We start from the raw sequence: 14655 nt of genomic DNA, 5'->3' as shown, positions 1-14655 counted from the left end.
GGTGGGGACAGGACCTTCAGGGGGTTGGCCAGGGGAGGGCATCTTCAGGGTTTGCCTGGGAGTTCAGCACAAGGGAGCATTCCTGGCTCCAGCATGCTGACTGTGGGGTTGGTTTCCCACCTCTGAAGCCTCAGACTCCCTTATGTATGATGGGGTGCTGATGGCACCCCATCTCTGGGAGCAGAAGGTAGGGAGGCCTCACGAGCACACTTGCTTAGGACAAGCTGGGAGAGTGACTGTTGCTTAAAGAAGGCCTGCCCCCTTGAAGAAGGTTCACACATCCATGGGCCCCAGCTTTGGGGTCCTGCTACCAGCCTCTGACACTGACCTTCTTCCCACCTTGTCCCTCATCCCTGTAGATAGGTGGTCTTCCTGGAGATGTTCCTGCAGAGGGCACAGGAGCCCATCATGGTTGGACACAAGGTCACCTACGAGGTCATCACTGACCAGTGGGCTGCCAGGCCTGTGTGCCCCACCCCCCCGCCGTGGAAGGGCTGGAGGGTGGTGGTCCTCGAGGTCCCCAGCACCCCTCACTGGCAGGATGTGTCCATGCAGCTCATGGCAATGGTCAGCCGCTTTTGTGAGCAGCGCTTCCTCCATGAGGTGGAAGACCTAGTGTGTGCAGATGTGGATATCAAGTTCTGGATCATGTGGGTATGGAGATCCTGTCCTCCCACTTTGCACCCTGCACCCCAGTTTCTACTGGGTGGCCCATGAAGACTTCAGCTACCAGTGCCGGCTATAGTCCTAGGCCCACACCCAGGGACCAGGGCGACATTTACTACATGGGGGACTTTTCTGGGGGGTTAGTGGTGGAAGTTCACTGACTGACCTTGGCTTATCATCAGGTGATGGGGGCCAACCTGGCCAATGGGATCAAGGTTGTGTGGTGTGATGAGAGCCACTTAAACAGGTACCTGCTGGACCACAAGCCCACCAAGGTGCTATCGCCGGAGGACCTGTGTGACCTGTGGTGGTTGGGTTGCCCTCCCCCTACCCTTCATGAAGAAGCTGAGATTCATGGCCATGCTCAAGAATCACCAGGACAGCCAGGACTCATGAGGGGCTGTCCCAGGAGGATCTTTGGGACCTGTGGCTCCTGGGCTGTCCCCTGGAGGACCTGTGGGACCCATGGTGGCTGGGCTGCCCTGCCCCGCTTCATGAAGAAGCTGAGATTTGTGACAATGCCCAAGAATCACCAGGACATCTGGGACACATGGGGGCTCTCCCATCTCCATCAGGGGGTGCTGTCCTGAGCAGAGCTGTCAGAGCAAGTTCCTACGTCTGTCCCCTCAAGGGAGACTGCGGAGCCCAGCATTGCCCACACGGGCATGTCCAGGGCCCCCAGCTGCACCCACACACAGGAGGCTTGCCTGGGGACACAAGGTCCTCTCTTTGTGGTCACTACATTCTGATAACTTCTGGGTCAATTGCAGCTGTGAACGGCTCCAGTTTTATGTCAGGCATTTTTCTGTGTCAATGCTGAGCAACCATCTCTAAAAAGAACAATTGAGGGAAAAGGTTTTCTTCCTGGTTCTAGACAGACATCGCCTGGTGGGGCTGGGTGGGGTCCTGCAGCAGCTTTGGAGCCATGATGGCCTCTGTCCAGGTCTTCCCTCCCAGTTCCTACATCTTGCCATGGCCATGGGGCTTCAGAGACAGGGATGTGCCGAGCCACTTCTCAGACCTCTAGTCTCCTGACTGCCAGAGGCCTTGGCCATGACCACTAGCTCAGCCTCCAGGAGCACAAAGTCCTCTGGGTTATGTATGGTTTCTGCCTTGGTTTTATTTTTTATTTTTAAAATTAATTTAATTTTTATAATTTAAATTCATTAGTCAACATACAGTACATCAGTAGATTTTAATGTAGTGCTCAGTGATTCATTAGTTGCGTATAAAACCCAGTGCTCATCATAACATGTGCTATCCTTAATACCTGTTACCCAGCTACCCCATAACCCCACCCTCTCCCTTCTGTAACCTTCAGTTTGGTTCCCAGAGTCCAGAGTCTCTCATGGTTTGTCTCCTTCTCTGATTTCTTCCCATTCAGTTTTCCCTCCCTTCCCCTGTAGTCCTCTGCTCTATACCTTATGTTCCACATATGAGTGAAATCATAGGATAATTGACTTTCTCTGCTTGACTTACTTCACTCAACATAATCTCCTCCAGTTCCATCCATGTCGATACAAATGATGGGTATTCATCCTTTCTGATGGCTGAGTAATACTCCATTGTATATATGAACCACATCCTTTTTATCCATTCATCTGTTGAAGGACATCTAGGCTCTTTCCACAATTTGGCTCTTGTGGCCATTGCTGCTATGAACATTGTGGTGCAGGTGGGCCTTCTTTTCACTACATCTGTATCATTGGGGTAAATACCCAGTAGTGTGATTGCTGGGTTATAGGGCAGCTCCATTTTTAACTTTTTGAGGAAACTCATGCTGTTTTCTAGAGTGGTTGCACCAGCTTGCATTCCCACCAACAGGGTAAGAAGGTTCCCCTTTCTCCACAAACTCGCCAACACGTGTTGTTTCCTGTCTTGTTAATTTTCGTCATTCTAACTGCTAGAAGGTGGTATTTATTATAGTTTTGATTTGCATTTCCCTCATGTTGAGGGATGTTGAGCATTTTTTTGTGTCTTTTGGCCATTTGGATGTCTTCTTTGGAGAAATGTCTGTTCATGACTTCTGCTTATTTCTTGATTGGATTATTTGTTCTGTGGATGTTGAGTTTGATAAGTTATTTCTAGATTTTGGATACTAGCCCTTTATCTGATATATTACTTGCAAATATCTTCTCTCATTCTGTCAGTTGTCTTTTGGTTTTGTTGACTGTTTCCTTTGCTCTGCAAAAGATTTCTATCTTCATCGATGAAGTCCCACCAGTTCATTTTTGCCCTTGCTTCCCTTGCCTTTGGAGATGTGTCTAGCAAGAAATTGCTGTGGCTGAGGTCAAGGAGGTTGCTACCTGTGTTCTCCTCAAGGATTTGGATGAATTCCTTTCTCACCTTGAGGTTTTTCATCCATTTGGAGTCTATTTTTGTGTATCATATAAGGAAATGGTCCAGCTTCATTCTTCTGCCCGTGACTGTCCTGTGTTCCTGGCACTATTTATTGAAGAGACTGTCTTTTTTCCACTGGATGTTCTTTCCTGCTTTGCCAAAGATTAGTTGACCATAGAGTTGAGGGTCTATTTCTGGGCTCTCTTTTCTGTTCCACGGACCTATGTGTCTGTTTTTGTGCCGGTACCATACTGTCTTGATGACTACTGCTTTGTAATACAGCTTATGGTCACCTGCCTTGGTTTTAAATGGCTATTTCTGTGCCGGTGTTTGTGAAATGTGGGCACTCACTCAGTCTGGATGCACATCCCATTGGGATTCCTCAGTGCCTACTGGTAGGTCTGCACTTGTGCCCTCATCTCCCTGTACTATGTCTCAGCAAGCATTCACTGAGTGCCAGCTGTGAGCTCAGTCACCAACAAAGTGCAGAGCATGAGAGTGAGAATGAAGATACAGGGTCCCTGCCCTCCTGGGACTTGCGATGGCCCATCCTCCTGACTAACCCCGTCCCCCTGACTCACTTTTTTCCTATTGTGATGTAATTGACATACAACAGATACTGTTAAGCATGTTTCAGGGTCTAATTCAGTGGCAATAAATACACTCACTGTTCTGCACCCACCACCACCATCCATCACTGCCACTTCTTCATCATCCCAAGCTGAACTGCTACCCATGAGACTCCTCATTCCCCCTCCCCAGCCCTGGCACCCAGCATCTGCTTCTACCTCTATGAGCTGGAGTGCTCTCCGTCCCTCACAACTGGGGTCCTCCAGGGTCAGTTGTTTAGGGACTAGCTTATTTCATGTAGCACAATGGGCTCAAGTTCTGTCCCCATGAGCCTGGACATGACCCACTCCCCCCTCAAAGGAATGGCTCAGCCTTCCTCTGTCTAAGCCAAGCCCTCTCATTCCCCTCTGCTCCCCTCATCTTCCTCCTCAGCCTGAAGAGGATTCCAATCAATCTGCAGCTTTGAAGACCAGTTCTGTCTAGATGCCAGGAACATACCCCAAGGGTCTCAGCCTCACCTACCCCATCTGTCCTGTCCACGTCAGGTGCCTGCACCACCACCCCTACCAGCTGGCCACCTTCTCTCACAGATGTCCCCATCTCAGTAGAGGGAAACACCAAGTCCAGACCTTTGGATTCCTTTGTGACTTGTTGCTTTCTACCAACTCTCCCAGTAGTGAGGTGGCTACTGGAGGCCATTCGATATTCAAACCATTTAAAGGCATATGTGAGTCTCTGCCGCCTAGGGCAATGGATAAGAGTTGGGGCAAATAGAAACCAAGCAGAATTACTGGAAGAAAGGCTGAGTGATGAGGAGCTTTAGGGAAGAAGGGTCTGGAAGCTCTGACCTATTCCTGAGCCTCCTGGGACACTGCATGTGTGGGCTGGGTGCCTGCTCAGGGCTGACCTGAGAAGGCCCTAGGCTCGGCCCTCTGTTGATTGTCAGACTCGCAAGTAGGAAGTGAAGGTGAGGCAGAGTGGTAAGAGGCCTGGCTGGTGCTGAAGGTGTATCCTGACACCCACACACCCAGAGCCCTTCTCCCCATCTGCAAAGACTAGAAGGTTTTTTGTTGTTGTGTTGTGTTTTGTTTTTTAGAAAGAGGGCAGTTTCCAGATGTTTAAGGAAATCTCACCCAGTCGACAGCTGACCACTACATTCACAGACCAGACCCTTCTGTGACCACACACGATGAGGGATACAGGTTTGACAAAATCAGTTCAGAAGTGTCACTAAGTGTCACTAAGCCAACAGCAAAACTGCAGGGAGAGGAGCAGCGGCGGTGAACCCTGGGGGAGGAAGAACTGGTATTGGACTTGCTGCACTGCACTGTTCACAGTGTCCCAGATCCAGAGGCAGAGAGACGAGTGGTGGTGACACAGGAAAAGAAAGTATTTCAGCGCAGCTGACACCGGAAGGCTGAGGACTAGCATGGTCTCGAGGTGCTGAAAACACTCCTGGGCTTTTACATAAGGAAGATCTAGGACAAAAGTCAGGGGCAGGTGCAGGAGTCAGTAAACTTCTGGTCAATCATTGTCTTGGGGTCCATCACGCGGGTTATTGCTGGTGGCAGGCAGTGGTTATTGCTTGAGGGGTCATTTTGGTGTCCACCGGGTCTTGGACTTGAGTTAACAGATGAGCCCAAAGGAGGGACGTCATCAGTTAGGAAGTACAGACGAAGGTCAGACTGGAGGTGGGTGAAGGCATCTTTCACTCTGAGAGCAGGGGAACTCCGAGCCTCTGCTATACTTTGCCCTGCTCATCGCTTCCAGCTGCCTGGTCCTGAGCTCTGTCCTTTTAATGAACTGGTCATCTAGTACGTAACATGTTTCTCTGTGTTCCATGAGCCACTCAAGCAGACTATTCGAACCTGAGGAGGAGGTTGTGGGGCCCAACATCTGTAGCCCATAGCTCAGAAACACAGGTGACCTCTCTGCCCAGCCACTGGCTGGTCACTAAGTTAACAGCACAGGGATCCAGGGACCACACACAGCAAAGAACACAGACTGGACAAAGTTCAGAAAAGTCACTAAGCCAACAGTAGCAACTACAAGAGCAGCTATAATGAAGCCTGGGGTGGAGGGAGAAGGTCTGATATTCAGGATGCTTCCATTATAATCTTCATCACACCCCGGACTTGTCAGTGGGGCCATGTCCCCCTGCTGGGGGTCAGGTAGCTTCCTACATGTTCCACCTGCCTCTCCCTGGCTCCCCCAGCTGTGCACAGCCCTGTGCTGCTTCCCAGCAGGGGGCAGTTTTAACCAAGGTCAGGAAGACGGGATGGATTTTCCTGACACCTCCTGCCACCAACCCCCACCCCAACCCAGAGCTGCAAGAGAGGAAACTTTTCTTCAGCTCCTCTTAAGGTACCTGGCTGGGTCTGGAAATTGACAAAGACAGATGAACAGGAGAAAAGCTCGCAAAGTGCACTGATTTTTTTGGTGGGAGCCTCACAAGAACATGGAGACCAGCAGAGGTGATTGGAGCAGACAGATCTATGTTCTGGGCAAAGAAGCAATCAATGTGTGAAACATTGAGAGAGACACAGGGTTTTGAGCTAGGGCTGGTAAACAGTAAAAAAGTAACTGGGAAGATAAAGGTTAGTTTAACCAGGTTTGTTCCTACAGCCTTTGTGGCCCTAAATTCCTTGACTCTGGTGATAAGCAGGTCCTCCCTGTGATCTGAGGAGAGACAGTGCCACATGGGAGCATTTTGACCTGCTTCAGGGAAGGAGCACTGACGGCTGGGGATCAGACCCTCCTGCTTCTGCTGTATGCAAAATTCTTTCAGTTTCTAGATTTAATTTGCCAAGGTGCCAAGTTCGGGGTAGTGTGCCCTGACCCTCACTGGCCTGGTGCTGTACTCCGTCTCTTCCTAGCATCCAGGACATTGAATGCGCTGCTGTGGAGACCTCCCAGCCCTGGGGCAGCCCCTTGTCCAGGGGAGGGCTGCCTATGATTTCCTACAGGGTGCCCTGTTGCTAAGGGTGGCCGCCCCTCCTTAGGGATATTGGGTGAGAGTGTGCAAATCTCACTTTGAGAAACTGACTTCATTTCCTGCAAATGTCTACCTGGTAGTGGGATCATACAGGATATTTTTAGTATTTGGGGGAAACGCCATACTTTTCCCAGCATGGCTATGCCAACCAAGGTCAATTCTGGATGATTTTACCTATGAACCAGAGATTTTTCAAGATCCTCTCCTCAGAGAACATGAGGAGATCATTTTCAAGGCCTTGCACAGTGTACTAACCATAGGAACAAAGCTGTAACTCAGGAACGATTGAAATGAAGAACTGCTTCTCCTTCTGCCTCTTCTGGCCAGTGGGCTGGTCTGTGGCTCGATCCCACCTCAGGCAGCTGGAAGGTTGACCTCCCAGATCAGCTGCCACCGAGATGGTGGCTATTTTCAGAAATTCTTTGGGGTGTGGCCGGGTTTCCCCACCCGTGCACAGAGCAAGTTGGCGACTTCTGACAGTGGAGCCACGGGTCCTCCAGGCATGGTCCCTCCCCCACCCCCCAGCGGAGCCATCACACTGCGGGTTTAGGGGGATAGGAGCTTCCCCTAGGCAAAACCACTGGAGATTCCCACTGTCCCTACCTGCCTTTTAGATGCTCCTCACTTACTCCTGTGCCTCTGGTGTCTTCCTGGAACCCTGACCTGGCTGTTTTCAGATAGCTTGTCCAGCAGCACCCTCACTTTCTAGGAGGGGGATTAGTTGAAATCCGCAGTGTGTCCTGCTGCCCCACCTGGATCGCTGCCTGAAGGCACATGGTCTGGGCCATCTGAGGACCCAAGACTGTGGGTCTGTGGTCTGGAGGGCTTCTGAGCAGAGCTGGCAGGATGGGAGGGCTGCAAGGCACAGACACAGGTGTCCAGAAAGCTGTCTTGGGTCCTAGGCATCCTACCGTTTTTTAATCAAAGCCCTAAGATCTTTTAAATGTCAGCAATGTTACAGCGTGGGCCAAAAAATCACGTGTCTCTGTGCCCAACACCACCTCAACTATTGGCCATTTCTTGCACTTGAGCTGAGTACAAAGAAGTGGGAGTCAGGGCTTGAGGGGAGGGTCTGGACCAGACTTTGTGTTTGGGAATACAGGCCTTCCAGGCAAGCTTGTGCTGAGCCTGAGGAGGGGGACCTGTGTGGAGACCCCAGCTGCAGACACTGCTGCCCGCTGATGCCCCCTCAGTCCACCCCAGTGCACCTGCTGCTGGGGGAGCTCCTGCCCCCTCCTCTCTGCCTGAGGGCTCTCCTGCACAGCCGTGCCTCTCCCCTGCCAGTCACTTCCAGCATGCTGTCTGGAAGGGTAGATACTGGATGACCTCCAGCCCTGGGGACACAACCAGCACGGATGGGATATGGTCTCCCAGCAGGCCTGAGCACCAGACCCCCACGGTGCTCACTCTCCTCCTGGGGGCTCACTCTGCCATGACCTCCCTCAAGCTCCCTGGGCCTCACCCCTCCTCTGGTCAGGCACCACTCTCGGCCCAAGCTCCACACACTGGGACTGGGAGCGGGTTGTCTGGACCTTCTGGACTCGCACTTCCATTCCCCTGACATGGGCACAGTCTGGCCTCCCAGACTCGTCAGAGGAGACCCAGTGCAGGAAGACGCAGGCCACTTCAACGGAGAAGCCAGGTGACCCCAGAGGGAGGGCACAGGCCTTGCTCAAAACAGGGCTCATGGAGTCCAGTGTGGGATGTGGGCAGCCAACCAAGGGGCACGGGGAATCCTGGCCAGGGTGGCCCTGGTCGGGGGAGGGGAGACCACAGAAGGGTCACAGAAAAGACAGAAGACAAGGAAGAGGACAGGGCAGAGTTTCCCAAGAGGGTCGGTGGAAGGATCAGAGGCTCACAGAGATCCTTGGGAAAACTCGGAGGTCCTGGAGATTGATGTTGGCTGAAACACTGTCATTTGGTCAGAAAAGTGTCACAAACCCCCAGTTAATGCTGGGTGACTTACTCTTTGCTGCTTCTAGGAATCAGGGCGTATGGGCCATTAGCACTCACGTTGCATGAAGTCGAGGATATATTTACTTTTCATCACTTTTCAGGACTAGCTTTTTCTAGAGGAAGTGCTAAACATGGGTCTCTCCATTCTTTTCTTTGTGCGACCGGCCTCTGTTTTCAGGAGAAGATTCCTGGTGCTCATCACCACTGCTAGCCCTGAGGACTGCCCCCGTCACCTCCCACGGTGGACATGACCACGTGGGTTGGGGGGTGCTCGCTGATGAAGTCCCAGTGCTCAGTATGGAGCAGGGACCCCAGATCTGCTGAATGAAGGAGGGCAGGAGAGAAGGGGGAAGGGGAGAGAGGGGGAAGGGGAGAGAGGGGGAGGAGGGAGGGATGGATGGGAAGGAGGGAGGGGAGAGGAAGAGGAGGCAGGGCAGGATGGAGGGAGGGTGAGAGGGAAGGGGGGAGGAGGGAGGAGGGACAGGAGGGAGGAGGAGAAGGAGGGAGGCGGAGGAGGGATCAGGGACGGGAGGGAGGCAGGGAGGGTGATGGGATGGGGGAGGGAGAGGAGCGGGGAGGGGAAGGGGGGGTAAAGAATGAGAGAGTGAATAAATGAGGGAGGGGGGGAGGGAAACCACGAAGCCAGGTGCATACATCAGGAGCCATTATTTGGGGTGAGGTCCAAGGGCATCACAGCCCGGGCCCGGGATGGTGGCTCAGGCACATCCATCTGTCCTCCCAGGGCTGATCTTCTTTCTCCTTGGCCCTGCTGTCACCCTGGGTCCTCTCCACCTCCTCAAACAATTCTGAATGTTCCCAGGAGCAGGGTGGCGGGAGGTGGGTCTCAGGAGGGGCTTCCTGGATCCTGTTTCTCGGACGACACTGTGACGGTAGCTACAGGACATTCTGTCATGAGGACTGGGACGGTGGACCCCGTCCATCTCCTTGAGCGTTAGCCTTGTTCCATTCCCTGCTCTCTCCACCACTGCTGTGCTGCACACTCCTGACGATACACCTGTGAAAAATCGTGCCAGAGTTTCTGGGGCTGAGTCCAGGCTGAGCACTGCTAGGTGAGGGGTGCCCCTAAGGCCTGGGATAGGTGCTGCTCACTGTTCTCCAGACCGGGGTGCCCATCACCCTTCTCTCCAGGGGACCTGCATTAGACCTCTGCTTCCTCACATTCTCCCTAGGGCTGCCGGTCCCCAGAACAGACTCCAGCCGGTGTGAGGGTGACCAGTGCTGCCTCCATAGGGTTTCCTTTGCCCGAGTCCTTCCCTGGGAGCTCCTACGTCTCTGACACATACTCCCCATGTGCCTATCCTCCCCCCATGGACTTGCATATGTTTGATCTCTGTCCCTGTGAGACCCCCTGACTTGGAGCCTGGTTTGGGGTGGAGTCAGGTGAAACTTTTCTCTGGCTTTGGGTTGCAAGCGATGCGCTTGCCCTCTGTGCTGTGTCTTCCAGCTTTCTGCATCTCCCTGGTTTCCGTACGGGCCACAGGAGGAACCAGCCTGTCCTGTCTGGGGTCGGGCTGTGGTGTCTCAGCAGGAACAGGGGTCTTGACCCTGAGACTCTGCTCATAATTCCTTAAGGGACCTCTATGATTACATCTCATCTGTAATTCATTGGGCATTTCAATATCAAATAAGGGAAATTCTATGTCAAATAAACAGAAAAAAAATGAATCCCTGTTGAAAATACGTGGGCAGACACAAAGGCACCAATTGTGTGATTCCACAAACAGAAACATCCAGAACAGGTAAAGGAACAGAGAGAGAAAGCAGCTTAGGGGTCGCAAGAGGCAGGACTGGAGGAGAAATGCACAGAGAAGGCTTTGGGCTCAGGGTCTCCTTTGGGGAAGGAGGTACCCTGCCGCGAGGTTCTGTGGTGTGGAGGCAGCGCCTTGGGAATGTGCTTAATGCTCGTAATGTTTCAAGTGAAAACATGTAATTTTATTTAAAACCAATGATAAACAGTATACAGAACACGGAAAGATAAAACAGCAGTTAATATGTACCAGAGAGAAAGAATATACAGGTAGGGGATGAAGCATTCCTACGGGCCGTCAGGATCGGGGGATAGAACAAGGGATAATTGCATGAGGAGGGGGCTGCGGGCTCTGGATGTGGCTGTGGGAGCCCCGCAGGAGCAGGAGTAGGGGCGGGGGTTGGGACAGATGCAAGAGCAGGAACACAGGCTGGGGCAGGGGAAGGGGGAGTGGCTGTGGCAGGGACAGGGGCAGAAATAGGAGCAGGGACTGGGGCAGGGGCAGGGGCAGGAGCAGGAACTGTATGTAGCAGGAGCTGGGGCAGGGGCCGGGGCAGGAGCCAGCTCTTCAGGGACAGCGTCAGGCTCTCCGTGGGCAGGTGCCTGGTCCCCTGCTGGCTCCTGGTCTCCTGCTGAAGTCTCTCCAGGCACCATCCCCCCTCTGGAGCTGCAGATGAAGTTGGGGCTGGCTCTGGTTCTTCAGAACTAGACCCAAGTATCCAGGCTCCCACATTCCAGAGACAGCCCCCTGCCCAGCTCATTTCGTTGGAGATCCTTGAATGAAGAACATGTTTGCGTGCTTTTGCAGAGAAAGAGCTCAGCCCAGGGCCTCCCAGAGAAGCTACAGCCAGGAAGGAACTCTCACTGGGACATCTCCCCAACTGCAGTCCACCCGCTGGGTGCTCTGAGCCCAGTCCTTGCTCCTGGCCCCACACCAGCTTCTGGGGTCTTCTGCCTGTGGGGTCTAGCACCGACCCATCCCCAGACACCCACATACACCCAACCCCGGCCTTCTCACCCTTGGGCTTGGTCTCCATGGGCTCCGAGTCCTGGACCACAGTCCGGTGTGGTATCACCAGGGACAGTGGTCTGGGCAGTGTCAGAAGTCTTCCCAGGCAATCCACAGTCCCTGCTCCTGGAGAGCCCCCTATGGTCATGGTCACTCCCTGTGTCAGGAGATGGAGCAGGTGTCTGCCAGCCTCCTGTTTCATCATCCCTGGTGTTCTGCAAAGACGGACCAGTAGCTGGCCTGGACGCATCACAGCCCGGCCATCCTCACTGTCCTCCTGCCCAGTCCCCCTGCTGCTCCCAGATCAGACACAGACCAGTGTATGCATAGCCCCACACCTGAGACAGGGACCCATACCTGCGGAGAAGCTCACGGCCCCCCACAACCTGTCTCACTCAGCCAGCCTTGATCCGGGGTGTGAGCATGATCTGCCCACTGGACATCTGACACATCATCAACCTGCTCTTGGATTGGGTGGGCGCACCCCACATGAGCCTTCTGTACACACATACACACACACACACACCCCACACACACACGGGGAGGGGACCTGGGGCTGCACAGGTGGGATCAGAACGTATGGTGCTGGGGGCTGGCTCTGGGCATCATGGTGTCACCTTTCTGTACTTCCGGCCAAATAGCCAGAGATGTCGGGGAGCCCTGACACGATATCACCAGCAAGAAAAATGTTTGCAGCGTGTGCTTTCCTCTGCCTGCAGCCTCTGGACTTTGGGATGCAACATGCAAACATGTTCTTTGTTCAAGGATCTCCAATGAAACGAGCTGGGCAGGGGGCTGTCTCTGGAATGTGGGTGCCAGGTTACCTGGGTTCCAAATTCAGTTGGGCTCTGTTGTCAGGAAACTGAGGTCACCACTGCCTTCGGTCTGTTTACCAGACTTCCTCCTCACACCAGAGCCCTCCAAGGGTCCCCCTCTCTCTCAGGTGTGCAGTACCCACCCTCCACCCCATGCCCCGTCCATACAGTGACACCCACACAGCCCACCCACAGTCCTCATGAGGCCTGGGTGCAGCCAGTGTCCCCAGTGTGAGGACACAGAGCTGGGTTCAGACTGGGTTCCTTCTTGTGTGCAGGGCCGTGACCTGGGACAGACCCTGTGCCTCTCAGGACCTCCCTAGGCTCCCCATCTGCACAGTGGGGGCTTTTGGCTTTACTTCTAAGGACACCATCAGGGGTAGGACCTCTACCTATGTTCTGTACCTGCTACACGCACATGGCAATGCAAAGATGAGTGGGGGGCTGGGCGGGGCATAGAACACAGCTCAAAGGGGCCTGGATCTGCTCTGCGGTCCAGGCAAAGCCACCCTCCTTCGGCCTGTCTCCCAGCCCCCGTGGGAAGGTTGCAGTGAACTGGTTCTGACCTTGTCCTCTCGTGACACAAAATTCCAGGTGCTCCCATTAGGTTTAGGCCCAGGTCCCAGGGCCTCGTCTGTGCCCATGTGCTGGGCAGTCCCCACAGTGATTCCTAGTATTTCCGAATGCTGGTCACACATCCCTGTGGAATTCTCTCCCCTCTGGGGTGGATGGCCTGTGTGACTGCGCTCTAAGAAATAGAATGGAGCAAAATGATGGGATGTTGTTTCCAACCTGATTGAAGAAAGTCTGTGATTTCTCCTGGTTTCCTCTCTCGTGTTCATTCTCTGCCTTCTCTGTGTGTCTCTGTGTCTCTCCCAGGAATAGGACCTGGGGGCTCTGCGGGCAATGTGAGAAACCTCAGAAGCCTCCCTTGTCCCTGTTTCTCTCTCCTGTCCTGGTGCTTGGTTCCTTCCTAAGGCTTCCTCCCCCTCACCAGAGCACTGACTCTGGAACCTCTTCCAAATGGGGGCCCTGAAGCTGGAACGAGGGTCCTGACCTTGGTCAGACCAGTGGCCCAGTGCTCTGCCACATTCTGCAAACCAGGTCACCAGGACCCCAAGCCCTAGGCTATCCTCTGCTCAGAAGGACCTCAAGAGAGTACAAAGCATTTTCCTAGGACTGGGAGTCTAATGGGTCAGGGATGGAGATCTAAGGCCAACAGACTTTTCTACAAACCCATGGGACCCTAGGGACACCCCATCTCTATAGCCCAACTTACAGAAGAGTAAACTGAGGCCTTTTGTGCTGTAGCTCCATCTGGACTTGGGGAGTTATCTCTTCCTACTTCCAGTAGCCCGGGACGGTGATGGACACCAGACCCCATTCTCTGTCCTCTACCAGTGCCCTGGCAACCCCCCTGGGCCTTTTGGGGATCCCCTGACCATCAGTCTGGCCTGTCTCTCCTCCCCATGCTATGGATCTGGGTTCTTGCCGAGGGTCCTGATGCCCCAGTCCCATTACCCAGCGGTCTCCAGCCTCTTTCTTCTTTCCCCCTTGTCACCCACCTCGATCCCAGGGTGTCTGCCCCTTCTGACTCCCAGCTGGGCAGTTGTGGCTGGGGACTGTGTGTGTTGCAGTTGTGTGTACGTGCACACAGGCGCACATGCCTCTACCTGTTTGGGGATGCCCAGTGTCATGTCCCCACACGGGACAGAGTGGGTAGCTATCCCCGAGGATCTGAGGGGCTCTCACCCTCAAAGCAAACCTCATGGGAGGATTGGGGCCAGCCTAGGACTGGAAAGCATCCCTGCTCCTTGGACTCTGTACCCCTCATTTGTCCTGGGCCAGTCCCTGCCTCTCTTGACTCCAGGTTCCCTGAGGGTTGGACATGGAAATGTTTGAACTTGGCCACTTCTTCAGGGGTAGGTGGAGGAAAGGTGCACCAGGCACATAGGCCTCCCTCTCAAGACGGCCAGGTGTGCACAGCGGACATGCATGAGACCCATGGCTCCGCAGCTGACCAGTCGCCCATGTTTCCTCACCACCATCAAGGGCTCTGTGGCTTCAAAGTCCACTTAGCCCTGGAACTATGCCCATCCTGGGCAGCAAGGCTCAGGGTACAAGGCCAGGCGGGTTGGACATCTGGGGATGCAAATGTCACTGAATACCCCCCATCCAGCTGGCCGGGAATGCAGGCTGCCTCCCTGTGTCCAGCTAAGTGCAGGGCTGGGCCAGCGGACCCGGAGGCAGCAGTGGACGCTGACGCAGGGCAGGGAGGAGCAGTCCACCCCTTCCCCTTCTCCTCTCCGTCTGTTTTGTCTTCCTGGCAGTACCCTGAGACAGAGGTCTAGCCTGTCCCTGGCTGCAGCCCTGGCTGGAGTCAAGGTGTGGGAAGGAGGCTGGGGAGGAGGGGCCCACCACCAGGATGCCCGAGTGTGAGGGATTTTTTTTTTTTTTACTGTAATGAGGGACCCGTGAGCTTTCAGGGATTTCAGCCCTTTTTAGACATGAGCCGTGGCCCCAGGCCTCAGCCCTG

General features: G+C 54.0%; 1 pseudogene; it reads left to right on the top strand.

The window, feature by feature from the left end:
* Positions 1–369: 369 nt before the first annotated feature.
* LOC116575904 lies at positions 370–1256 on the top strand (annotated as a pseudogene).
* The last annotated feature ends 13399 nt before the right edge of the window (positions 1257–14655 follow it).

This window comes from Mustela erminea, chromosome 17, assembly GCF_009829155.1.
Source record: "Mustela erminea isolate mMusErm1 chromosome 17, mMusErm1.Pri, whole genome shotgun sequence".
Taxonomy (NCBI): domain Eukaryota; kingdom Metazoa; phylum Chordata; class Mammalia; order Carnivora; family Mustelidae; genus Mustela; species Mustela erminea.
This window is presented reverse-complemented; position numbering and strand designations above follow the sequence as displayed.